The 27,650-nt window shown below is 40.6% G+C and overlaps 1 pseudogene across 1 annotated transcript in view; it reads left to right on the plus strand.

Moving 5' to 3' along the window:
- The first annotated feature begins 23,943 nt into the window (after nt 1–23,943).
- Nucleotides 23,944–27,650, plus strand: part of LOC308417734 (ATPase GET3-like) — a 39,128-nt pseudogene continuing 35,421 nt past the window's right edge. The window contains exon 1 of the transcript in view: nt 23,944–24,179. The product of the transcript in view is annotated as an ATPase GET3-like (transcript). The remainder of the gene's footprint in view (nt 24,180–27,650) is intronic.

A 27,650-nucleotide genomic window follows, 5' to 3' on the forward strand; every position in this document is an offset into this window, starting at 1 on the left:
AGCAAATTTTTCTTATTAGATATTTGCTTAGAATTGAGCTAAGTTAGTCAGTGCCAGAGAAGGCCGGTCTAATAGTGTCTCGTACAGAAAAAGATTCTTGCTTTCATAGCATAAGATGGTGTCCTTATGTGTGAGAAGGTCAAAGCTGATCTTAACATGTCAGGACAAGAGGTGTGCACTCCAGCATGTCACCTTCAACCTTAAACATGACTTTGCCAGGGAAATAGTTCATCTCATTCAATGTGAATTTTCTAGAGAAAAACACCCTTCATGCTTGTTCACCTTTCAAGTCTTATTTGAGAATAGGGATCACTGCCTTCCACTGCAACGTTTTGTGCAAGCTCTAAACTTCATTGCGAGCATTTCCTGGGTGTCCTACAGCTTGTGCCTTTCAATGTTAAAACAGCCCTTCCAGCCATTTATCAAGGACATTCAGTTTTTTTTTAAAAGTGTATTACCTCTTCTGTTCTTTTAATTTTCATGAGAGTCCTGGTGATTAGAAATTATTATCTCTTATTGATGAGGGCTTAGAGGTTTAGAGAAATTAAACACCTTGCTCAAGGTCACACAAGGAACAGGCAGTAATGGTGGAATTTGGAGTCTTATTTTATTTCCTTTCAGGCCCATGGGAATAAGCACAGATTAACTCCACTGGAGGGATATAAGAAAGGAGGGCCAACTTTCCTCGTGTTCTTGTCATACATCTGCTCCCAACCGATGGATGGTCAAGCTGCCTCTGGCCTATACTTTCAAGTCCCTCATGCTTTCTTGACACCCTGTCTTACTTTCATCCTGTAACCCAACACTAAGAGAAAGTGTTTTGAGGAATTGTTTTATGCTAATTAGGTCCACACATTTGGTGTTGCTAAGCTTCTTTGATAGGACTTGATCTGTCAGCTGGACACCTTGAGAAGTGTCAACTTCGAGGATGGAAAAGATAAGTTCCAAATGAAAGATTAAGATGCAATATTTTGTGAACCAGGACAAAATATCTTCATCTCCATGCCTGCTGGCTACTTAAACATTGTGATGCCTGGGACTCAAGGACCAATACCTATGGTCCTGTGTCACAACCCCACTAGACTACTTTTACTTTCAGCTCTTGCTGCCCTAGATAGCTCTCTGTAGCCCAGCTGCTCTTGAGCTAGTAGGCTAAGAATGCTAGCCATGAGATTTTGCTTGCTGTGACACATTGAACTGCCCAAGGACAGGAGAAATATGGAGATAAAGATATAAATACATAGATAGAGAGAATCCCCTGAGGATACCAAACAGTAAAGAGCCAAGATCCATGGATAAAAGCTCCAGGTTCCTGTCCTTCAGGCAGGCAACTCTAAAAGACCCAATTGCCTCAGTTTTGTACATCCTGAGTAGATTTTAGAGAAATACTTTTTTCTAGGTATTTCTCTATGTTATATTCTCTATGATATATTCATGAAACATTTCCTATCCATTCTTATGTCATCTCTCTCATCTCTGATTTCTGTTCCTGAGATTATCCCTGACATTAAGGGCTTATGTTACATTATTTCCCCAGGTCTTGCTTATGGAAGAATCCAAGTAAAGTTTCCATATAAGCTGGAAGCACAATTTTTATTACAAGAAGAAAGAATTATTTGTTAGCACTACCCTAACTAAATTCAGATGAGATTACTATACAAACATTAATGACAAACATTAATTTATGGGAAAGATCATTTAACCAAATAAACCAGAGCACAATGTTTGGTCTAGGGCAAAGCTAGCAATAGACTTACATTCCAAGTCTTTGGCTGGTCTTAAAAACAAAAGACATGCAAATAATTTCCACTCTATTAAAATATTCTTCCCTTGAATATGTTTAGGCTGTAGCTTTTTTTCACATGTATAAAAGGTTCAATTTAATTTTCAAGGTACTTTTATAGTATACTGGCTACATTTTGAGTTTATAATCCTTGGGGACTCACTTTTATGAAGTTCTAATGTTCTGATAACAATGAATCTTTTTGCATTTTTTTTTCTGGTGGAGTGAGATTTTGAAAAATATGGCAAAAAGAGAAGATTGTATAGGCAGTTGTATCTGTTGACCTGAAAGAACACCGTTTCTTGTTTAAAGATTGTTATGCAAATGATATTCATAATAACAGTCTGAGAGTAAAGCGAACTGTTTCAATGTACTCTGTTACATAAAGATTTTTATTTCTAGATAGTTAATTGAGCACGATTTCAGTTTAAAAGATCTATATTGTATTTCTAGACAGTCACCAAACTATGGTGATATGGAACCTATACTTGTTACTGGGACACATTTCTGAGACTTTTGTCTGATGATGTAGTATGTGTATTTCTTGAACCTTCATTTGCAGAAGCAAGTAAAATTGGCATACTCTATGAAAGTCTCTACTCACTGTTTTTTTTTTTTCCATTCCTACCACCATAGCCCTATTTTGAGGTTTTCTTCCTCTAGAATATAGGAAAACTTTCAAGACAGGCTTTAAATGTTGTGTATGCAGGCCTGCATGTGTGTGTGTGCACTGGTACATGCTCACGCATGTGTGGAGGTTACAAAACTACTTATAGGAAACTGTTCTCTTCTTCCACCATGTGGGTTCTGGAGAGCAAACTTTGGTGTTTAGATGGTCAAGCTTAGTGAGCCATTAGACAGCCCCAAACACACCCCTTTGATTGTAAGGACCATTCTCCAGCATGGTTTAAGAGAGATTTTTCTGTGATGCATATAAGATTATATCACAAATCTGCTTAAAATCCTCTGTTGTTTTTGGGTAGATACTACTTCACTATTGACACTTCTCTTTTCCTTCTATTAAGGTGAAAAAGTCTATCCCTCTTTGGCTTTAAATATGGCTGTATAGTTTTCCTTGTTCAAAGAAATGCAAACATAGGTCCCTATGGAGTGAAAGCTGGTACTTGGGACTAATGTATGACCCCATTCATTTGCTGATGCTCCCAATGTAACTGTTGAAGATTTGGTCCTTAATGGAGTAATGTAGGGTAAATGAGGCCATGTCAATATTGCTGTTATCAGACAGGGTTGTGATTAACTAAGTGGAAATTTCCCTTCCCCATCTTCTGTGTGAGGATACACTAGGTTGGGCATTTTGCAAAGCTTAAAAATAAGACCCTCTTCAGAATTTGGCCATGTTGGCAATGGCTTTACAGATTCTAGAACCATAAGAAAAAACAGGCTTCTGGTGTTTATGTAAACCATTTGGCATTTTGCATTTCATCCAAAGTGGATTATATAGCTATATTCTTATTTGATGAGCTCTGAACATCCATTGACAGAACTATATCATAATGCTTGGAATTGTCATAGTTCAAGTTCCTGAGTGGGGCTTCAGTGGCCTTCCAGCCCCAAATTTTCATAGGAAGTGAATTAAATTGTAAATAATTTCTTTAATGATAATTGTGAGGCATGTGAAGAAAACAGTTACATTTTGAATGTGATTTTCAAGAAATATGGGTCTTGGGGCTGAAGAGAGTACTAAGCAGTTAATAGTACTTGCTGTTCTTACAGAGGACATATTCTGTTTCCAGCCCCTTCATGCGTCACACAATAGTTTATAACTCTAGTTCCAGGGTTTTTGAATCAGGCACTGTGCATACATGTTACATGTATACATATGCAGGTAAACCACTTATATGCATAAAATAAAGATAAATAAAACATAAAAGATGGGTCAATATAAATGTATACCCTCATTAGGAAATTTAATTAGCTGGAAATAAACTATAACCTTACTGGTTTAAAGAAGAGAGTTTAATGTCACTGGAAAGTTTACATATACAGAAAAGTAAATTCTCTAATGTTATATTCATTCTCTATACCATGATAAACAAAGTCTGATGAATTGGTCTAATTAGGGCACACTTATTTTCTATATTGTTTGTGGCTCCTTTGGGGCCACAATGTACACTAGCTCAGGAGTTGAACAATTTCACTTTGGGCTAAAGGGTCAGCAATGTTTGGAATATTTGCCATCTGTTCTCCCAAGAAAATGTTTACTGGCATTAGAGAATTATCATACTTCTCCAACGTGCTACACACTTTTCTCCAAACAGGCTTAAAGCCATGGTGCCCCCTCCTTGGGGCCCCATAGTAAAGGCTGTCACAGCTTTCTTTAAAGTGAACATGAATGAACTGTCCCCCAGTGGAGGAGATAGACTGCCTTTGCAGCACTGGTTAGTGGCCCAGCCTTGCACCGTGAGAATGTACAGGAATGTGACAAGAAAAGTACACAGACTGAATGCTATTATATGACCTCTTATAAGCTGCTAAACACGCCAATATCTATTTGTAAACAAAAAATAATCGGTATTTACTTTAGAGTAAGTTGACTTCCTCAGGCCATCTTGACTCCTCAAGGAAATCAGGTTTCATTTCTTTTCTAATAAGCTCCACTTTTCCTGAGGTGAGAGAGGCACATTTTTTTCTCATTTACAGAAGTCTTTAAACAGTGAACAATAAAAACAATAACTATCTCGAATACAAGAGTCACTTCTGCTAAGAGCATAACAGTTGGAGGAGGTCAGATGTCTGACCTTAGTCAGTCAGTAACTGGCAGAAATGCCTTGCTCAAAGGCAGTAGAAAATGTAAAGAAAAACAACACACACACACACACACACACACACACACACACATACACACACACACACACACACACACACACACACCCCAAACCTGTAAAGAAAAACAAAACCTCTTAACACCAAGTAGAGTTTTGTTGTCAATTCCAGTTTTTGTCTCCATCTTTTCTTCTTATGAGAGCCCAGTGTAACACTTTTTAGAGAAACAAACACTGTTTATGTGCATGAGTATTTTGCCTGGATGAATGTATGTGTGCCATTGTGGGAAGTGCCTGTGGATGCCTGCAGGGGCCAATAGAACCCCTGGAATTAGAGCTGTAGACTGTTATCAATGGCCATGTAGGTTGATAAGCTACAATGGAACCCACCAGCTCTTCTGCAAGATCAGCAATCATCACAGAAGCACAACTGGAATATAATCTGAAAGATGGTCCTATGCCTAGTTCAGAGTTCTTGTATTTTAAAACCGAGTAGAATTTGAAGTTTTGTCAGGCAAGTTCACCAGTGCTAATTAGATATGCAGGAACTGCTTTTCCAGATGTGCGGAGAACATTAAATTTGGAAGGGCTTATCCTGTTTTTCTGGTCCCAAGAGCTTTCTAATTTGAGGTGGAAAAGGACAGAGATGGAAGCAACTCATGTGCTGAACATCTGAGGTGAAATTGCCCCTTGGCTTTATCTAGATGCATATTCTCTGGTGTTCTACTGCTGCTGGTATTTCTCAACCTGCTTCTCAGAGGGATCTGAATACTTCTTTCAAAGAGCCTGCCAGACATTCATTCTTCATGTCTCTGTGTGTTCTCTCTATTTGCTTTCTCTAATACCCAATGAGTCAAAGCTTTAGTTAAGTTTCAAAATCACCCATGAATAGGAACAAAATACAACTATATTTGTAAGCATTCAGAGAACTATATGTAAGTATTGATTTTTCCTAATTTTTATTTGTGGTTTATGAATATGCATGTGAGTGTGTGTGTGTGTGTGTGTGTGTGTGTGTGTGTAGGCTGGAAGAGGGTGTTGTATTACCTGGCGCTAGAGTTATAGACAGTTGTGAGCAGGTTGTGGGTAGTTGGAAACAAACTCTGGTCTTCTACAAGAGCAGCAAGCTCTCTTAACCACAGAGGCATCTCTTTCTTGTCTGACTCACTTTAGTTTTTTGAGACAGGGTCTCTCACTACTTTGCTTAGACTCGCAGGTTATCCAGTTCCCAGGCCCCAGATTCAGCACTGGGATTATGGACCTGTGATGCTGCTCTCAGAGATTTTACATGGATGCATGAATCCCAACTCTCACAATTGCCTAGCAAGCGTGTTATCCTCTGAGCCATCTCTTCAACTCTATTTTTAGGTGCTAACCTAATCCTGTCTTTAGCTCTTCATAAGCAATTTGATTTTTTCCCTTATGTACTCTCTGTTCCTAGTTTAGGTCCTGGCATATGGTAGAAGGTGAATACTTATTGGATGAATGAGTCAATCTCTCAACTCAACCCAATTTATTACAATAGTCAGTTTAAAACAACAATGCATCCGGGAGTCTGGATTCTAGTTTCTCATGCTCACAGCCACAGACTAAGTGCTGCTTAGAGACTTGTTTTTGTTTTTGTGTTTGTCTCTGCTTAGATTCCTCACCTTAGGTGTGGCATGAAACGTGCTGTGTTGAGTATAATGCTGTGAATGTTTCTGTATTCCTATTCACGGAAGCTCAGTGTTACCTTGAATGACATCCTCATGCTGATGAGAATCCTGAAGTAGATTTTTTCTCCTCTCACCAGAGTAATTTTTATTCTTTAGGCCTTTCACTCATTCCTTTACTCATTTGAAGATATTTGCCACCAACTTAACAGGTTTTGACCTTTTTTTTTTTTTTTTTTTTTTTTTTTTTTAATTTGTCCTTTGAAATAGCTTGTAAATGCTATCACTTATCTTGGTGAAGTTATTAGATCTAGCCTCAGTTTCCCCAAGTACAAATGAAGGTGACAATAGAATCTGTTTTATAAGGTGATTGTAAGGATTCAGTCTTTAACTTGTTCAATTGCAAGTCCTTAGAGCATTTTAGCCTTTAATTGAAAGATTTCTGAATCTGATTCTTGAAGATAAATAGAGTCTCACGTTTCATAGCAGGCATCGAGCTCAATCATTAGTTGATGCATTAGTTTTATCTTGCAAGGAAGTGAGAAGTTTCAATAGAGTGCAAAAAATAACTCCAGGCTCGACGTTTTCTGTGTAGCATCATCAAAGCAAGCTGCCTCAGCTGATAAGAGACCAAGGTCTTTGATTCAAGAGGCTTAACCTTTTCAGTTTTTTTTTTCCCTCATAGCCTCTAGTTCAAGTGCTTAGCCTTTTACCTCCCACAGTCTCCCTGAGGATGGATTGGTTTAGGCTGACTGCTGGGGTCCTGATCTTTGGAGAAAGGTTTCTTAAAGACCTCTGCACTTATATACAAACACCGTAGAACACTTGCTGAGCTGAGAAAGACCTGTACCAACAAGAACAATGAAGCAGATGGATAATAAACAAGAGAAACCCTAGGTTATCTATCATGTGATAACTTATTGTAAGGATCAGTATGCCTTTACTGAGTGAGTTTTCAAAAGCGCCATTACACACTTAAATATACTACCACTTTAAAAATTGCATTGTCTATAAATACAAATGGACAGTTTGCAAATTGAAACAATCATTATTCTTACACTCGATTTGAGAAGAGAATTCCCTTTCTGATATATAGTGTGTTGTGTGTAGTTTGGAACTCAACATTCTTTTCAAGAAAATCTATGCAATATAAAATAAAGACTAAAATGGGTATAGTCCTCATTAAGCTGAACCTATTTTGGGCAAACCAGACTATTACACATAGCTGGAGACTCACAGAGAAATCAGCTTTTACAAATCTAATCGAGAACGGGAATTTGTAATGGAGAGATGCAGACAGTTTTTTACTCTAAGGATTAGCATGATTTCCTTTTGCCTCTGTTGCTGTCTGTTTCTTCCTGTGTTTCCATCTCTCTGTTCCTTCCTTTCTTAGTAAGTGTGTGTTTGTGCATGATGAGAGAAAGATGGAGGACTGCCGAGTGAAGATAGCGAGAGCCACATGAAGGTAGCTGAAGTAAAGTTGGATTTAAATCGGGAAGCAGCTCTTACTGCCTTATGCAATTGGTTCATGGTAACTGTAAATACTTTTTTGTTGAAAAAAGAAATTCAGCCTCAATGTGGATGCTGAGCTCCTCGAGTGTCCTTCACTGAGGTAGGAGATGCAGGCTGAGACAGTCATGATTTCCATCATCACCTGTGAGTTGATGACTCCGAAACCTATCCTTCCAGTCTATCTTTCTCTGTGTTCTACAGCCACACTTTCAGTTCTTTAGAGAACGATGCCGTATGTGCCAGCATATTTGTAAGCAAACAGGGTGATGATTTCCAAATCTTTCCTCCATGTTTAATACCACATGCACAACTTGGGTACCGTTCTTGACTCATGTTCTTGTGTTATTCCAACCCAGTTATGAAATTCTGTCAATTTTACACCTTTAACAGCTTACAGAAAATCAATTATTTTCCAAGTCCATTTATAAGAACAGGAAGTAGAAACAATATATGGAAGGAGTTGCTAGAGCAGGGAACTAAATTAGAATGTGTAATTTCAGAGCCATCCCTAGGGATCATGTTCAAAATACAGTGGCTCTGGAACAATGAAAACAGAATGATTTAGGGACCTTTAACCAGACTGATAAGATAAAGTATCATCCTTTTGGATTCTAAAATAAAGCAGCCCTTTTTGATGCATGAGTAAATACTGCTTTATAAATGCATAAAAGGTAAAAATGACAAATAACTTAAACTTTACTTATATATAGATATGTATGGGATCCATGTTTTAACAACTACTGTAGAGTATGAGTCTAGTAATGGTCTGTGGGACTACAAAGTTATGGATCTGACCAAGATGTGTCAGAGCTGATAGTGTGATGCTAATTATAGTAAAAGTTTGTTTCTGGCACAGAAATGGCAGTAGCATCTAGTAGCGAAATGGCAGTAGCATCTAGTAGCTTGAAGGCCCTCACTTGACTAGTTCTATAGTGTGCTTTTGGGCATTAGTGTTGGCTACTCAGACTTGAGTTCTACCAGTGAGTCAGGATATGTGTCAGTTAAGCATTCTTTCATAACAGTAGCAGCAAATAGAACCAATAGTGGTGTAGGCTACTGCATTTTTCTTGCCTCCCCTTCCCCCACCTAAAGTGAGAGATCTGGAGTTAACTAGCTATTGGTATCTGTTCAATGGTGGAGACTGCTGAGGCTGTTTGTCAGTATCTTGGTCTTTCCTTAGATTGTGGTTTCTGTCAAGGCAGAGTGTTGGAGCTAGTTAAGTCTTTCCTTTAACCAGATACAGAAGACCAAGCTGACTTAGGTTTAAATCTGGTTAGCTAGATCCAAGTATTATGGTCAACCACTTGAATAGAAATACAGGGATTTCCACATCTGATAGAGGTCTAATATCTAATATATACAAAGAACTCAAGAAATTAGACTCCAGAGAATCAAACAATCCTATTAAAAATGGGGTACAGAGCTAAACAAAGGATTATCAATTGCAAAATATCGAATCGCTGAGAAGCACCTAAGAAAATGCTTGACATCCCTAGTCATCAGGGAAATGCAAACCTGAGATTCCACCTCACACCAGTCAGAATGGCTAAGATAAAAAACTCAGATGACAGAACATGCTGGCGAGGATGTAGAGAAAAAGGAACACTCTTCCACTGTTGGTGGGGTTTTGAGCTTCTATAATCACTCTGGAAATCAGTCTGGCAATTCCTCAGAAAATTGGACATAGTACTTCCGGAAGACCCAGTTATTCCACTTCTGGGCATATACCCCTGAGATGCTTCAATATACAATAAGAACACATGCTCCACCATGTTCATAGCAGCCTTATTTATAATAGCCAGAATCTGGAAAAAACCCAGATGTTCTTTAGTAGATGAATGGATACAGAAATTGTGGTATATTTACACAATGGAGTACTACTCAGCTACTAAAAACAATGACTTTATAAAATTTCTAGGAAAATGGATGAATCTAGAGATTGTCATCCTGAGTGAGGTAACCCAGTCACAAAAGAACAGACACAATATGCAGTCACTGATAATTTGATACTAGCCTCAGAAAGTTCAGAACACCCCAGAAACAACTCACAGGCCATATGAATTTTTAAAAAAAGGCCAAAAAGTGGAAGCCTCAGTCCTTCTTAGGAAAAAAAAAAATAAGAGTATAGCACCCTCTCAGAGTTGGGTACACTAAGACCTTAAATCATTAATAACTCAAGAGCTAAGAAGATAGCCTTTTGGCAATTTTTGGTAGTTAAAAATCATTATGTTTAATCTTTACACACCAAGAAAACTTTGACTATTTGCATGTTATGTTTGCTTTACATTTACTTTATGATCGTTGTAAATAGTAAGATTTCAATGCATACTATCAAACCTTTAAAAAACTCAAGTACTGACAAAATATATTCATATATATTTATGCTAAAATGCTTTTAATAATCTGTACATGTATCTTTGTTTTTTGTAAAAAAATGAAATACAGGAATTCCGTATTATACTTATGAATGTTTGGAGCGTTCGAGTTCTACCATAGAAATCTGGAAGTGGGGAAGTTGAGAAAGAAACATTCAGTTAAAAAATGTGGATATTGCTACAGTCAGTTACATAGATCTGTGATGCATTCTAAAAGCATCTCTGTATGATTCCAGGCTTAGCACTTGTGATGGTTAATGTTAACTGTTAATTCAGTAGTTTAGAATCAACTGAGAGCTTTGTTTCTGGTTGTGCATGTGAGGAATTATCTTTATTACATTATTTGATGTGGAAAAGCCATCTTGCTATGGTGGAACTATTCGCTGAGCAGGAAACCCTGAGCTGTATAAAATGGATAAGAGATGAGTCTAAGCAAGCTTGAATTTATCCCTCTCTGTGGGCTGTGGTATGGCACCAAGCTTCTGTTATGGAGAGTTCTCCACCATGATGGATTATACCATAAGCTATGAACTAAAATAAACCCTTCATCCTTAGCTTGCTTTGATTAGTATATTTTATAACAGAGATAAAAAAGACACCAAGGCAATACTTGTAAGTTCATGCAATGAGAGGCCTAGGGATTATAGGGAAGGTTAACAGTTTAGGTTTAGAGAGTGATGCTTGCTTATTGATGAAAATGAGAAGAACACAAAGGAGAAAACCAGTCTTTACTAACTCCATCCTCTGCTCTCAGAGGAGAAAGGCAGAGCATGTTGCTTGTGCCTGTGTATTTTTGGTCAAACTGACAAGCTAGTCATTTGGGTAGAAGAGATTTCAATTCAGAAAATGCCCCTATTAGATTGGCTTGCATATAAGTTCATGGAGCATTTTTCTTAATTAATGATTGATATGGGAGAGTCCAGTCTACTTTGAGTGGTGCCATCCTTGGGTAGGTAGGCCTGGGTATAAGAAAGAATGCAGCCTGAGAAAACCATTAGAAACAGGCCAGTCAGAATATTCCTCTGTGGCATATGCTTCAGTTCCTATCTTCAGGTTCCTGTCTCAAGTTTCTGCCTTGATTTTCTTGCACAATGGACCACCAGTATAAGCTGAAGCAAACCCTTTCTTTCTTAACTTGTTTTTTTGTCATGGTGTTTATGAAAGCGATAGGAAGCAAACTAAGACAGTATATACCTGTAATCTCAACATTTGGGAGACTGAGTCAGAAGGCTTAGGAGGTGAAGATTATCCTCAGTTCCATAGGAAATTCCAAGCCAGCTTGGACTATGTGAGGCCTTCAAACCTCATAAAAGAAAAAAACTAAGTGGAGGGCATTGATGTAGTTGAATATCTGATTAGTAAAATGTACAGCAATGGTGTCTTTGAACTGGAAAAGATTATTTTATCTGTCTTGGTGCCATAGTTCTCTGTTCCCTTTGCTTACATATTTCTCAGACATTCTGAATGACCAGCACCATCACAATTCCTAGGACAGTGTGTCTATGTGAAGACCTGACTTTCTGAGGGCGAATTAACTACTTATTATGGCATCAAGTGAAGTTGGTTGCATGACCATTTAGTAAATAAATTAGGTTCATAAAAGTTCAACCCCTAGTTACTGATTTTATTTTTACTGCTTCTTCTTTGGGACAAAAACCTAGTAAAGGTAAAAGTAAGAACATCCACTCCCAGGGTCATCAGGCAGTGTTAGCGCACTCACACTCTTGTTAACTCTGTTTCTGGCTAGCTTTTGCTCATCCTTTAAGGAACTGGATAGCCTTTCCTCTCCTAAGTTATGAAGACTGCTTTAACCAGCAGAGTCAGTCTCTGTTTTTCCAGAAAGAACACTGGATGATTGTCCAAATATGGTTCATATTAATACTGAGGATTCTTGCCATGAAGAACTGATATGCTTTGAAACCATAAATTAAGTCTTTTCTCATATAATTTGTTACTGACAGGTATTGTGGTCAAATGAATGCAAAAGTTAACAATACAATGTCCCCCACTCAAAAAGAAAAATCTCTCTAAGTTATCTCCAGTTGACATCTGTTTGCAACAGAAAAAGCAGTTTTCTCTGATAGAGTCTCATTGGGCATAACCACACTTAAGGGTAAGGTTCACCCATGCCCAGCAGCATATGGCCAACACAAAACATATTCCATGATATTTTCTGTAGAGTTTTGGTCTCATACTGGATTATTTTGAACATTTTTTTTGTTCTAATATTCTTTTGGTTGTATACTATAGCTTCCAACTTTGTGTTTTTATGGGTTTTGCTTATGCGTGTTTTTTTTTTTTTTGAAACTCTCTCTGCTATCTGAAGAGAGAAAAAGATTGTAGAGTTGGGTGGAAGGAGAAGTGAACACCTGTGAGGAGTTGGGGTTCCTCTGGAAGAACACCCATTGCTTTTAATCGCCGAGTCATCTCTCCTGCCTTCTCTTTGCAAAGCTCTTTCATATTTTTAGGAGTCAGGGACTGTTAAGAAGTCCAACAGATCAAGGCCAATCATGCTTTTGTCATCCATATTTTTGGAATTTGTTGTGCATAACAGAGGTCAACAATTTATTTTCTCCCCCAGTTACTCTCTTTTGAGTTTGCAGAGTACAGTGTGGGTGGTGGGGATGTGGCTGGATCAGTGTTGGCCTGCCCTCTGATAAGAAAATTAAGAACTGCAGAGCCTGGCCTACCTGCCAGGCGGAACGGCGGCTCATAGAGGCTGAGCAACTGGTGACTTGCGGACACAGAGCGGAGCCTGACCTACCTGCCACCCAAATCGGTGGCTCATAGAGGCTGAGCAACTGCGATTGGGAATAGAAAATTAGAACTTCTGTTTCCACCCGGAGGCGACTTCCAGATGCAGAGCGGAGCCTGGCCTACCTGCCAGGCAGAATGGCGGCTCATAGAGGCTGAGCAACTGGTGAGTGGGAGACCAAGACTGCAGGGGAGCAGAGAGATCTCTTCGGAGTGCACACGGAAAGTGCACACCGTAACTTGCCCTGCCCCGCCTTGCCCGATCCAGCAAACAGAAACAGAACGTTGGAACTTCTGCTACACCCGATGACTCTGAGGCATAAAACAAAGCTCGACCCATCTGACAGCTCAACCAGTGGAGAACCAGGGACACTGACCAGATACAAGGGAAAGGTGAGAACATATCACTGACAACAAAATGGCAAGAGGAAAGAGAAAGAGTATATCCCAAGGGAACCAAGAAAATCTAGCAACACCAGAGCCCAGCTCTCCCATAACAGCAAACATCGGAACTCCAAACACTCCAGAAAAAGAAGACACAGACCTGAAATCATGCCTCAAGACGCTGATAGAGTTACTTAAACAAGAAAGGGAGGAAAAGCAAAAAGATTCAGAAGCTTTTAAAGAAGAAATAAGAAAAACACTCAAAGAACTCAAAGAACTAGAGGAAAACAGAACCAAAGAAATAAAGGAATGCAAGAGGGAAATTAAAACAGAGATTGACACAATAAAGAAAACACTAAAAGAGATAACCCTAGAGTCAGAACACCAAAAAATGAAATCAGGAATCACAGAAGCAAGCATTTCCAATAGATTACAAGAGATCGAAGAGAGAATCTCGGGGGCAGAAGACAACATTGCAAACAAAGACAAAACAGCCAGAGAAGATGCAAAAAACAAAAAGCTCCTAACGCAAAATGTCCAGGAAATCCAAGACACAAAGAGAAGACCGAACCTAAGGATAATAGAAGTAGAAGAGGGAGAAGAGTATCAACTAAGGGGCACAGTAAATATCTTCAACAAAATCATAGAAGAAAACTTTCCTACCCTCAAGAATGAGATGACCACGAGCATAAAAGAAGCCTTCAGAGCTCCAAATAGGTTGGACCAGAAAAGAAATACCTCCCAACACATAATAGTAAAAACATCAAGCGCCCAAAGTAAAGAAAGAATACTAAAAGCAGTAAGGGAAAAAGGTCAGGTAACATATAAAGGCAGACCAATCAGACTCACACCCGATTTCTCAACAGAGGCTATGAAAGCTAGAAGAGCCTGGACAGACATCATGCAGATCCTAAGAGAGCACAAGTGCCAGCCCAAGCTGCTATACGCAGCAAAACTATCAATCACCATCGATGGAGAGACAAAGATATTTCAAGACAAATCAAAATTCACACAACATCTGACCACAAACCCAGCACTACAACGAATTATAGGTGGAAAACCCAATACAATGAGGGAAAATACAGCCTAGTAAGAACAAGAAAACTCCTAAACAAGAAAACTAAAAGAAGAAAAAAACACAGACACAACTCAACCCAAAAAAAGCAATAATGGCAGGAAACAGAAACAACTATTCCTTGATATCTATTAACATAAATGGTCTCAACTCCCCAATAAAGAGACATAGACTATCAGACTGGATATATAAACAAAATCCAGCCTTTTGCTGCATGCAGGAAACTCATCTCAGAGACAAAGACAGACACTATCTCAGAGTAAAAGGGTGGGAAAAAAACTTCCAAGCAAACAGATCCAAGAAGCAAGCTGGAGTGGCTATTCTAATATCGAATAAAGTAAATTTCCAACCAAAAGTTATCAAAACAGATAAGGAAGGACACTTTTTACTCATTACCGGGGAAATCTGTCAGGAGGAACTCTCAATCCTTAACCTATATGCTCCAAATAAAAAATCACCCACATTCATAAAAGAAACCCTACTAAAGCTCAAAAAATACATTTCACCCCACACAATAATAGTGGGAGACTTTAATACCCCACTCTCACCAATGGACAGATCAGGGAAACAGAAACTGAACAAGGTCACTGCAAAACTATCAGAGACTTTGAACCAACTAGAATTAATAGATATACACAGAACATACCATCCCAAAGTAAAAGAATACACCTTCTTCTTACCACTCCATGGCACCTTCTCGAAAATTGACCACATAATTGGACACAGAACTAGCCTCCATCGATATAAGAAGATTGAAATACTCCCATGCATCCTCTCAGATCACCATGGTCAATGGCTGGTCTTTAACAACAACAAAGACAACAAAAAACCCACATACACATGGAAACTAAACAATGCTCTGTTAAAGGATAGCAGGGTCAAAGAAGAAATGAAGAAAGAAATTAAGGATTTTCTAGAATTCAACGAAAACGAAAACACAACATACCCAAACCTATGGGATGCAATGAAAGCAGTATTGAGAGGAAAACTCATGGCCCTAAGTGCTTCCAAAAAGAAACTGGAGAGAGCTCACATCAGCAACCTGACAGCACAGCTAAAAGCCCTAGAACAAAAGGAAGCAGATATACCCAAAAAGAGTAGACGGCAAGAAATAATCAAAATTAGGGCAGAAATAGACCAAATACAAACGAAAAGAACCATTGAAAAAATCAACAAAACCAAGAGTTGGTTCTTTGAGAAAATCAACAAGATTGATAAACCCCTAGCCAGACTAACTAGAGGGCAAAGAGAGAGTATCCAAATTAACAAAATCAGAAAGGAAAGTGGAGACATAACAACTGAAACTGAGGAAATTCAAGAAATCATCAGATCCTACTACAAAAACTTATACTCCACAAAATTGGAAAATCTGGAGGAAATGGATGAATTCCTAGACAGATACAAGGTCCCAAAGTTAAACCAAGACCAAGTAATCCATCTAAATAACCCTATAACACCTAAAGAAATAGAAGAAGTCATCAAAAGCCTCCCAACCAAAAAAAGCCCAGGTCCAGACGAGTTCAGTGCAGAATTTTATCAAACTTTTATTGAGGATATAACACCAATACTCGCCAAACTATTCCAAAAGATAGAATCAGATGGAATATTACCCAACTCATTTTTTGAGGCTACAATAACCCTCGTACCTAAACTACACAAAGACTCTACAAGGAAAAAAAACTTCAGAACAATCTCACTTATGAATATTGACACAAAAATACTCAAACCGAATCCAACAACACATCAAAACGATCATTCATCATGACCAAGTAGGCTTCATCCCTGGGATGCAGGGATGGTTTAACATAAGGAAATCCTTCAACGTAATCCACCATATAAACAAACTCAAAGACCAAAATCAAATGGTCATCTCACTAGATGCTGAGAAAGCATTTGACAAAATCCAACACCCCTTCATGTTAAAAGTCCTGGAAAGAACAGGAATCCAAGGCCCATACTTAAACATAATAAAAGCAATATACAGCAAACCAACAGCCAACATCAAACTTAATGGCGAGAAACTTGAAGCAATCCCACTAAAATCAGGGACTCGACAAGGCTGCCCACTCTCCCCCTACCTATTCAACATAGTACTGGAAGTCCTGGCTGGAGCAATTAGACATCAAAAGGAGATACAAATCGGAAAGGAAGAGATAAAAACATCACTCTTTGCCGATGACATGATAGTGTACTTGAGTGACCCCAAAAATTCCACCAGAGAACTCCTACAGCTGATAAACAAGTTCAGCAAAGTGGCTGGATACAAAATTAACTCAAACAAATCAGTAGCCTTTCTGTACTCAAAGGACAAACATGTGGAGAAAGAAATTAGGGAAAAGGTACCCTTCACAATCATCACAAAAACTATGAAATACCTTGGTGTGACTCTAACTAAGCAAGTGAAGGACCTGTATGACAAAAACTTCAAACCTCTAAAGAAAGAAATTGAGGAGGATCTCAGAAAATGGAAAGATCTCCCATGCTCATGGATTGGAAAAATCAACATCTTAAAAATGGCCATCCTACCAAAAGCAATCTACAGATTCAGTGCAATCCCCATCAAAATTCCAACCCAGTTCTTCATGGAATTGGAAAGATCAATTTGCAATTTCATATGGAATAACAAAAGACCTAGAATAGCGAAATCCATCCTCAACAACAACAACAACAAAAAAAACATCTGTGGGAATCACTATCCCTGACCTCAAGTTATATTACAAGGCAATTGTGCTGAAAACTGCATGGTACTGGTACAGAAATAGGCATGTGGATCAATGGAATAGAATAGAGGATCCAGAAGTGAGCCCTCATGTATATGGTCACCTGATTTTGGACAAAGGAGCAGTAAACATTCAATAAAAAAGGATACCCTATTCAACAAATGGTGCTGTTCCAACTGGCACTCAGCATGCAAAAGAATGAAAATAGACCCGTTCTTATCTCCTTGTACAAAGATCAAGTGTAAGTGGATCAAAGATCTCCACATTAAACCAGATACACTGAAACTATTAGATGAGAAAGTAGGGAAAACCTTAGAACACATAGGTACAGGAGAAAATTTCCTGAACAAAACACCAATGGCTCAAGCTCTAAGGTCAAAGATTAACAAATGGGACTTAATGAGATTGCAAAGTTTCTGTAAGGCTAAAGACATCGTCAAGAAAACAAAATGGCAACCAATAGAATGGGAAAAGATTTTTACCAACTCCACATCAGATAGAGGCCTAATATCCAAGGTGTACAAGGAACTCAAAAAGCTAGACACCAGAGAATCAAATAACCCTATTAATAATGGGGTACAGTGCGAAACAAAACGTTTTCAGTTGAGGAACACTGAATGGCCGAGAAACACCTAAGGAAGTGCTCGACATCCTTGGCCATCAGGGAAATGCAAATCAAAACAACCCTGAGATACCACCTCACACCAGTCAGATTGGCCAAGATCCAAAACTCAGATGACAGCAGATGCTGGCGAGGCTGTGGAGAAAGAGGAACACTTCTCCACTGTTGGTGGGGTTACAAGCTAATACAACCACTCTGGAAATCTGTCTGGCGATACCTCAGAAAATTGGATATAGTTCTACCTGAAGACCCAGCTGTTCCACTTCTGGGCATATACCCCAGAGACACTTTAATACACAACAAAGATATATGTACCACAATGTTCATAGCGGCTCTATTTATAATAGCCAGAAGCTTGAAGGAACCCAGATGTCCTTTAGAAGATGAATGAATACAAAAATTGTGGTACATATACACAATGGAATACTACTCAGCCACCAGAAACAATGACTTAACCAAATTCTTAAGAAAATGGCTGCCTGTAGAGAATATCATCCTGAGTGAGATAACCCAGTCACAAAAGAACAGACATAATATGCAGTCACTGATAGTGGAATGCTAACCCCAGAGGCTTGCACTCCCCCAGAAACAACTCACAGACTGTATGAAGTCCAAGAAATAAAGAAAACAAAAAATATACATATATTTACAAAACAAGAAGACTTTGACTATTTCCATGTTGTGTTTTGTTTTGCATGTACTTTACGCTTATTGTAACTATTAGGTTTTCAATGCGTACTGTCAAGCCCTTGAAAAAAATCAAGTACTGACTAAAAAAATATATTCACATGGTTTTATGTAAAAATTATTTCAATGTCTGAAAAAACAGTACTGACAAAAATGTATAATTTTAAGCAAAAAATGTTTAAAATCTGTACATTTATCTTTGTTTTGTAAAATAAAATCGTTAAAAAAAAAGAAAATTAAGAACATACATCTTTTTGCTTAGAATCAAATTCAAGTGGCTTTTACATTCTAAAGGCCATTATGCCAATGTATTTCAAAAAACAATATTATTTGTACTTGGATGACACTGGGCAAAGCTACCAGAGTATTTTGTGGTACCATGCTACTTAGGGAGGTGAAATTGTTGTGGGATTTTGCTAAAGTGGCTGCTTGTTCTTCCTTGGAGGGTTGTGAAAATATAAAAAGTAAATCATTGTGGTTTGGAAAAATCTTTTTCTGCTTTATTATTCAGAAAGCAGTGCTGTTAGCTTTTTTGATGGGAGTGTTTCCGAGGGATAGGTCTTAATTATTGATGGCCAAGTACTCATCGCTTAATGGAATTTGAGCTTTAAAGAAAAACAGTAGAGAACTTTCCTTGGTAATTGGTAACTCATGGAATTGTTTTCCTTACAACCACAGGAAGACAGCCTCTTCAGAGAGATGACAGAAAGAGAAAGAGAGAGAGAGAGAGAGAGAGAGAGAGAGAGAGAGAGAGAGAGAGAGAGAGAGAGAGAGAGAGAGAGAGACAGAGAGAGAGACAGAGAGAGAGAGAGAGAATAGGAGATTAGAAATTGACTTCAAGGGATTGCTTGAAAATTTTCCTGACTCTCACTATAAGATTATGTTACTTGACTCTTCCGTGTGAGCATGTGATACAGAAGAATACATCGTGAGTCAGACATCATGCTACCGTTTGTGAGGATGCTTCTGTCACAGGGAAGGACCATTCTTATTCCTGGATGCCTGGTCTAGAAGGCCAACCCATCCTCTGTAACATATGGAGACTTTAGAATTGGGAGGGCTGAGTAGTAATCTTGGAGATGCAAAGTTTAAGGCTGGAAGGAACTCAGTGCAATGCCTTTGGAAGATGCAGGCCAGTCTTAAGGGTGGAAATGACTAATGAGTGACAAAGCCAAACAAAGTGACAAGCAAAAATGAGGTGAGGTGGGTGGGCGGCAGGTGGGCGGCAAGAGGACGTAGTAAGAGGCATGAGTAAGATTGAAATGTGCACATGAACATATCATAATGAAATGCATCTAATAAATAAATAGCAATGAAGCATTTAAAAAGAAGTATAAAAACATTGGTGTCTAATACTCAATTTGAAGTTGTTTCTGTTGTTGCTGTATGTATTTTTCCAGAAGAATTCTTTGTTCAAGTCAGTTTTTGCTGAAGTAATTTTTCCAAGTCATTCCCTGCCCCTTTGCCCTGCCCCACAAGTCTCAGCAGCGTACAACCACAGACCATTGCTATTTTCTTCACAGGTCAGTGCGGTTGGCTACAGCAGCTGTGCTCCAGGCTGTGGATGTTCAAGTTTGTTCTGGGGATTTTCATTCTGTAGCTTGGGTGAAGGAGCAGTGGCTACCTCAGGCCAGGATTTCTCAAGCAGCAGGTCAGAAGCACAAGCAGCCACAAAAGCCTAGGTAAGCACATTTAAAGACGAAGCTTAAGGTGGTACTTTCTCATATTCTCAGGAGCAAAGGAAGCCACATGGCTATGCCACCCATTCAGGTGGGAGGGAGAAGTTTACCCCTCTTTTGTTTCAGAGAGGGGCAGAGTGAGTCCTGAGCACTGGGGTCAACTATGTTTGCTTAACTGTGGTGCAGCCAATATTCTCATATTGGCATGGAAGATGTGTTTTGTTCATTGACATGTGCATGCATTTGCCATCTATGTTTAAGGATTTTTACTTTATTGATTTATTAATAAGGGAAAACAACAGTCATGAATCAGTTACCCCCATGCTAATTTAGGGCAATACAACCCAGAGAGGTGGTTCATGACTTCAGTTCATCACATAAACATAGGACTCTAAAGTAACATGACAGTGAAAATGGAACTTCCCCACATACTGTAATTTCCAAAATAACTCAATCCCTCCCCGTGACCTCTGGAAAAGGCAAAGAGGAACAGAAGAAACTGGCTATTTGAAATCCATGCCCAGAGCACTAAAGTCAGTCCTATTTACATTTAAGGGTAAAGAGACCCATACGCAACTGCATTTACACACGAACCTTGAATAGAATAAGCTGAGCCTTCTTATAGGCAACCAATCTATACTCCTGAATGTTATCTCATTTTGTAGAAAAGAAACCACATCTGATTGGCTCTGAGAGCATCACACTGCCAACAGCCTTAGATGCATCAACTCTGGACCTGCATTACCCCTGCCTCCATAAAACATTCTGGCCATAAAAGGGAAAGAGACTTCTCTTGCCAAAGGCTGCCAACTGTTGAGCCAGAGACTTCATTGCCTGTTGCCTACACTTTTAAAATGGGCTCTATTAGGGGACTCAAAGGCACATGTAAAAGGGACAAACCCAAGCATATTGAATACTTTGGCTTTCCATTTTCAGCTTACTCTCAAGCCCAAGGTGCTTCCGTCCTAGAACTAAAGGGTTGCAAACTGTTAGTTTTGAACAGGTGCAGCAGCCACAGTCAATTTTGGACAAATCTCTCATCTTCATCATTCGTTTCCATAAACAGAAATTTTATTTCCTCTTCGGTTTCTCTTTTTCTCTTTTCATAGGAGAAGCCTCTACAGGAGGGCTAATATACTTTTGCGTCACCATGAAGCTCAGCTGAAGAGATAATTCAGTATATTTTTAAAGGAAGGCAAGATGGGGTTGAAGGAAAGACAGGAACACACCCAGAGTATTGATGACACCTACTCCAAAGGGTCTTCCTGTGTGGCTCAGCTCTGGGTAGCTTCATTAATATTTTTAATCTTCCCTTCTTTTCCTTTTTCATATTTTGCTGAGGGACTGTTATTTGTTTTTCAGATTACATTTTAGTTATAACATTTCACTCTTTCCTTTTACTTCCTTCAGACCTTTCCGTATGCCTTTCTCTGCTCTCCTTAAAATTTATGGCTACCCTGAAAGGACTTGCAACCCCATAGGAAGAACAACATCAACTAACCAAATCCCCCGGAGTTCCCAGGGACTAAATCACCAACCAAAGAGTACACATTGAGGAACCCATGGCTCCAACTGCATATGTAGCAGAGGATGGCCTTATATGGCATCAGTGGGAGGGGGGTCCTTGGCCTGTGAAGGCTTGATACCCTAGTGTAGGGGAATGCTAGGGTGGTGAGGTGGGAGTGAGTGGGAGAGGGTGAGGGAGCTCTCTCATAGAAGCAGGGGGAGATGGAATGGGATAGGGGATTTGTGGAGGGAAAGGGGATAACATTTGAGATGTAAATTAAGACAATAGAAAACAAACAAAAAACTACAAAAAATTATGGCTCCCCTCTCCCTCTTTATGTTGAATGCATATATATTTCTAAATATCTCCTATTGAGTCCATAGAATGTTACGTGTATTATATACTTTCAGGATTGACCATCTGTTAGTGAACAACCAGTAGGTGGGCTCTTCTCTGGGGAGCACCACTTCTTTGTCCAGCTTTACTCACTTGCTTATAGTTCTTACTGTAAGGCTGAAGAAGCCTTGTGGATTTTTCTCTGATCTCGTTTGGTACATTTATTGGTGTCTTCCTTGTTCAGCTTGAGTTTGGGCAACCATCATGGTGAGACTTTATGGATATAACTTCCCACACAGTCTCACAGCAAAGTCCTTGGTCCTTTGGTTCCTTCAATATATCTGGCCTTTCTTTTGCAGTGTTCCCTGAACCTTAGCTGTGTGTTTCATAGATTTATCTACGCTACAACTTTTCATGCTGTGATCTTCCCTTGTTACTGCAGCTTTCTTTCCTGGAGAATGGCAGATTGATAGTTCATTCAGTTTGTCATTTTGTCGTCCTTGGTCCATTCTCCCGCATGGCTGTCATTTCTAAGCCTTGCTGCTTACTGCCAGAGAAGGACCCCTTTCTTTCTCTTGACTTTCCAAAAACCCAGTTGCATGTTAAATGAAAACAGTGTACTGAGTTCTTGTCTGTTAACACCAAATTAAATAGCAAGAAAATTACTACCAGCAATCAGTTAACTTTAAATTTGAGGGCCTCTTGTTTCTAGGAGCCCAGGGTTTTAGAATCACATATACTAGAAGACTGTATCTCCTAACCTTCTTGTTTTATAGATGGAGTCCCAGAGAAGTTGAAGGCTTTCCCAAGGTCGGATACTTTATTGGTAGCACTGGGACTAGAGCCCAGTTGTCCTAATTCTATTCTTTCCATTACATTTGATTTAATTCCAGAATCTCGATGACAATTAAAGGCACAGACATATTAAAGTTAATCATTAACCTCTAAAACAGCAGATTGAGTTTTAATAGAGAGAACACTAAAATTCTCAGTAGCAATAATAAGGAAGCAACTGGGAGAGAATAAAACTGCTCAAGAATAAAACAACTTTCAGACTCTTCAGTTTTCATGGAAATATACCTAACAAGAAAGTTTATTCCAAGGCCTGCACATTTAAAGAAAGAAGCTTGGCAGGAAAGCAAAAAGTGATAGTTAAGTCTAACTTGGACATTTTTTTCAGTGTCATTCTGGGAGGCTCTAGAACAAAGAAAAACAGTGTCACTAAAAGAGGAAGGAGGGATTTACAAGGATTTTTTGTCTTTACACTAAAAAATGTATTTTCTTTCTTCTGGGTATATAAATATGATTTTGCAGGTGAAAATTTATTGCAAAACAACCCTGTTTTTTGGCTTTATTCCTATAGCATTGACACAATGCATAACTCCAGTCTCCAAATAAGCAGATTCTCTCTCTCTCTCTCTCTCTCTCTCTCTCTCTCTCTCTCTCTCTCTCTCCCCTCCCTCCCTCCCTCCCTCCCTCCCTCTCTCTCTCTCTCTCTTTCCCTCCCTCCCTCCCTCTCTCTCTCCCTCCCCCCTCTCTGTGGTGTGTGTGTATGTGTATGTGTGTGTGTGTGTGTGTGTGTGTGTGTGTGTGTGTGTAGTGAACATTGTTGATGTTCTTCAAGAGAGTAGGGATCCCTAGGAAGATCCTGTTTTTCTGGGAGGTTGGGATAGAAACTGTAAGGGAGATGCTCAGTGTTGGGTCTGAGTTGGAACAAAAACTTCTCAGCAGCCAAAGTCCTCTCTCTGTTTTCTTGTTCTTGCTGAGGTGGGTTAGGGCTTCCTTGTCTTGGAACCCATGTAGGTTATGAGGTCCACCACCCTGTTGCTGTAGCCATATACATTGTCATACCAGGAAATGAGTTTTACAAAGTTGTCACTGAGAGCAATGCCAGCCCCAATAACAAAGTTGGAAAAGTAGGTATCACTGTTAAAGTTGTAGGAGATAATCTGATTCTCAGTGTAGTCCACAATGCCCTCATATGCCTTCTTCACCACCTTCTTAATGACATCATACTTTGGCATATTTCTTCAGGTGACCTGTCAGATCTGTGATAGACATTGGGGGTAGGGACATGGAAGACCATGTCATTAAGCTTTCTGCTCAGCTCTGGGATGATGTGATTTATAGCCTTGGCAGCATCAGTGGATGCAGAGATGATGTTCTGGGCAGCCCTACGGCTCTACAGCCACAGTTTTCCAGAGGGGTCATCTATAGTCCTCTTGGTAGCAGTGATGGCATGGAGTATGATCATGAGTTCTTTCACAATGCCAAAGTTGTCATGGATGATTTTGGCCAGGAAGCTAAGCAGTTGGTGGTGCAGGAATCATTGCTGACAATCTTGAGTTGTCATATTTCTCATGGTTTACACCCATCACAAACATGGGGTATCAGAAGGGGTGGCAATTTTAACCCTTTTTGACCCACCCTTCAAGTGAACCTTGGTCTTCTCTATGGTGGGGAAGAAACTGGTAGACTTCACAATATGCTGAACATCAGCATCACCCTGTTTGAAGTTAGTGGGATCTAGCTCCCGGAAGATGGTGATGGGCTTCTCATTGAAGACAAGCTTTCCATTCTCAACCTTGATTGTGCCATTGAACTTGCCATTGGTAGAGTTATACTGGAACATATAGACCATGCTAAGTGGTCAGTGAAAGGGTCATTAATGGCAATATTAATTTTGTCAGATAAGAATGCATCCCTGGTAACCAGGTACTGAAGAGTAAAAGGTTGTCAAAGGACACTGATTCCTTGCCCTAGGGATTTCCTCTGCCGCTCCCAGGAAATCCCACTTTCTTGAGATTTGAGTTCCCAAAATACCACAGAAGGTCCGGATGACCTCTGTGGAATGTTCCAACGCCCTAGGTGTGCCTGGGGGTGTACTGATAAAAAAAATGTATGATTCTTCCCCTTATGAATTTCCTCATTCCCCCTGTCCTCCCCCTCCTTTGTGATTTTTGCCTTTATAAGCCTGTTACAAGTTCAGGCCGGGGTCGAACTCCTCTACCCCTGCGTGGTGTATGAGTCTCGACCCCAGCATGCTGGCCTGAGATCTCACTCTTTCACTTTCAATAAACTTCCTCATGCGATTGCAGCAAGTCTGGTCTCGGTGCCTCGCTGGGTGCGCGCCTCTCCTGAGATTTGAGTGAGGGTCTCCCTTCGGAGGTCTTTCATTTGGGGGCTCGCCCGGGATTTGCGCGACCACCCAGGGGCCCTAGACCTACTTGGAGGTAAGGATTTTCTTTCCTTTCTTTCCTTGTTGTCCTGTTGTGACTCTGTGTTTGTGGATTGTCCAGATTGTGATTCTGTGTTTGTGGATTGTCCAGATTGTGATTCTGTGTTTGTGATTTGTTCAGAGGTCTGGTGCGATCGCAGTTCGGTATTCGCAAACGCTCTAACCAAGTCTGCTCTTCCAAGGGAGGAGTGGAGTGGACGGAGATAGACGTGTCCAGGGTCCACCGTTTGCTCGCCCTGGGAGACGTCCCAGGAGGACAGGGGGAGGACCAGGGATGCCTGGTGGACCCCCACGGGAAAAGTCGGGAGATCAGTTTTTCTCCTTGACGATCTGTGTCAGAGGGCCAATTGTGGGCCATCTGGCTCTTTTCGGGATTTCGGGTCGACTCGAGGTCGGCGACTGACTTTGTCTCTCTGTTTTGTAGTATCTGTGAGTGTTTTGTGTGTGTGTGTGTCAGAACTAGAAATGGGCCAGACTGTGACAACCCCACTAACACTGACTTTGAACCATTGGACGGACGTTAAGACAAGGGCCCATAATCTTTCTGTTGAAGTCAGGAAAGGACTGTGGCAAACTTTCTGCTCCTCCGAATGGCCGAGTTTTGGCGTAGGATGGCCATCGGAGGGAACTTTTAATCTATCTCTTATCTCCGCTGTTAAGCGAATTGTTTTTCAGGCTTCAGGGGGACACCCCGATCAGGTTCCATACATCATCGTGTGGGAGGACCTGGTCCAAAACATGACATCCTGGGTGAGACCCTGGACAGCGGGGGCAGAAACGGCAACGGTGGCCGTGGCCTCGAACAAGCTGGCACCTGCGCCATCGGCCCCCACGCAGATCTATCCTGAAATTGATGATGGTTTTCTTCTCCTCGACAACCCTCCACCCCCATACCCTCAACTGGCTTCTCATGCAAGTCCCCCACAGGCGCCGACTCCCACTGACTCCCAGACGGCCTCTGAAACAGGACCAGCAGCCGGGACCCGAAGCCCCCGGGTTCGAAGCCCAGGGGGAAATGGCGCGGGGCTTGGCTCTGCTATTGCCCTACCATTACAGGCTTATGGACCCGCCCCAGCTCCGGGAGAACTAGTCCCGCTACAGTATTGGCCGTTTTCATCAGCCGATATGTATAACTGGAAAACTAACCACCCCTCTTTTTCAGAGAACCCCTCGGGCCTGACGGGACTCCTTGAGTCCCTGATGTTTTCTCATCAGCCCACTTGGGACAACTGCCAGCAGCTTTTGCAGGTCCTCTTTACTATGGAAGAGAGGGAGAGGATCCTCCTGGAAGCTAGAAAAAATGTTCCAGGACCAGATGGGACCCCCACCAATCTCCCTAATCTTATAGATGCAGCTTTTCCCTTGATCTGCCCTGACTAGGATTACAACTCTGCAGAAGGTAAGGAGTGTCTCAAGGTCTACCGCCGGGCTCTAGTGGCAGGTCTCAAGGGAGCCGCAAGGCGACCCACGAATTTGGCTAAGGTAAGAGAGGTTCTTCAGGGACCTGTTGAACCGCCGTCTGTGTTTCTTGAACGTTTAATGGAAGCTTACAGGGGTTATACCTTGACCCAACCTCTGAGGGTCAGCAGGCAGAGGTGGCTATGGCCTTTATACAGCAGTCAGCATCAGATATTAAGAGAATGTTACAATGGCTAGAAGGGTTCTAAAACTATACCTTGCTGGATTTGGTGAAGGAATCAGAGAAAGTGTTTCATAAGGAGGAGACTGAGGAAGAGAAGCGAGAAAGAGAGAAGCAGAAGGCAGAGGAAAGAGAGGACCGGAGGGTAGTAGACAAAAAAGGAATTTGTAGGATTTTGGCCACAGTAGTGAAGGGCCAGGGAGTTAGGAATCAAGTCTGGCACTAGGAAGGAGCCTCTTGACAAAGGTCAATGTGCTTACTATAAAGAAGAAAGCCACTGAGACAAAAATTGCCCCAACAAAAAAAAAAGGGGGACACCAGCAACAGAAGCCCCGGACATGTGGCTCCAAAGTTTTAAATATTTATGGACTACCTGAAGATCTGTGGATCTCGGAGTGGGCCGGGTATCCCACTTATTCATTGTAATGCCAGACTGTCCCTGCACCCTGTTGGGGAGAGACCTCCTGACTAAGATGGGGCACAGATTCAGTTCCACTCTGATGGACCACAGGTTAGAGGTCCAGAAGGGGAGCCTGTGCAGGTTCTAATCATTCAGTTGGAGGACAAGTACCAACTCTAAACAGCCTGCCTCAGATCAGACGGACTGGTGGCTGCAGGCATATCCACAGGCCTGGGCGGAGACTGCAGGAATGAGAGAGGCTAAGAACCAGCCCCTGCCCATATGGAGCTGAAAGTCCAGGCTAGTGGTGCGTTAGTACCCCATATCAAAGGAGGCATGAGACGGGATCAAGACACTCATCATTCGGTTACTCCAACAACTTCGTATGTGTCCATCATCCTGAGGTGTGCCTCTCCTACTGGTGTGGAAACATGGAACTAACGACTGCTGGACAGTTCAAGATCTCTGGGAGGTAAACAAATTGGTGGCAGAACTCCACCTCAC

The sequence above is a fragment of the Micromys minutus genome, assembly GCF_963924665.1.
Source record: "Micromys minutus genome assembly, chromosome: 1".
Taxonomy (NCBI): Eukaryota; Metazoa; Chordata; class Mammalia; order Rodentia; family Muridae; genus Micromys; species Micromys minutus.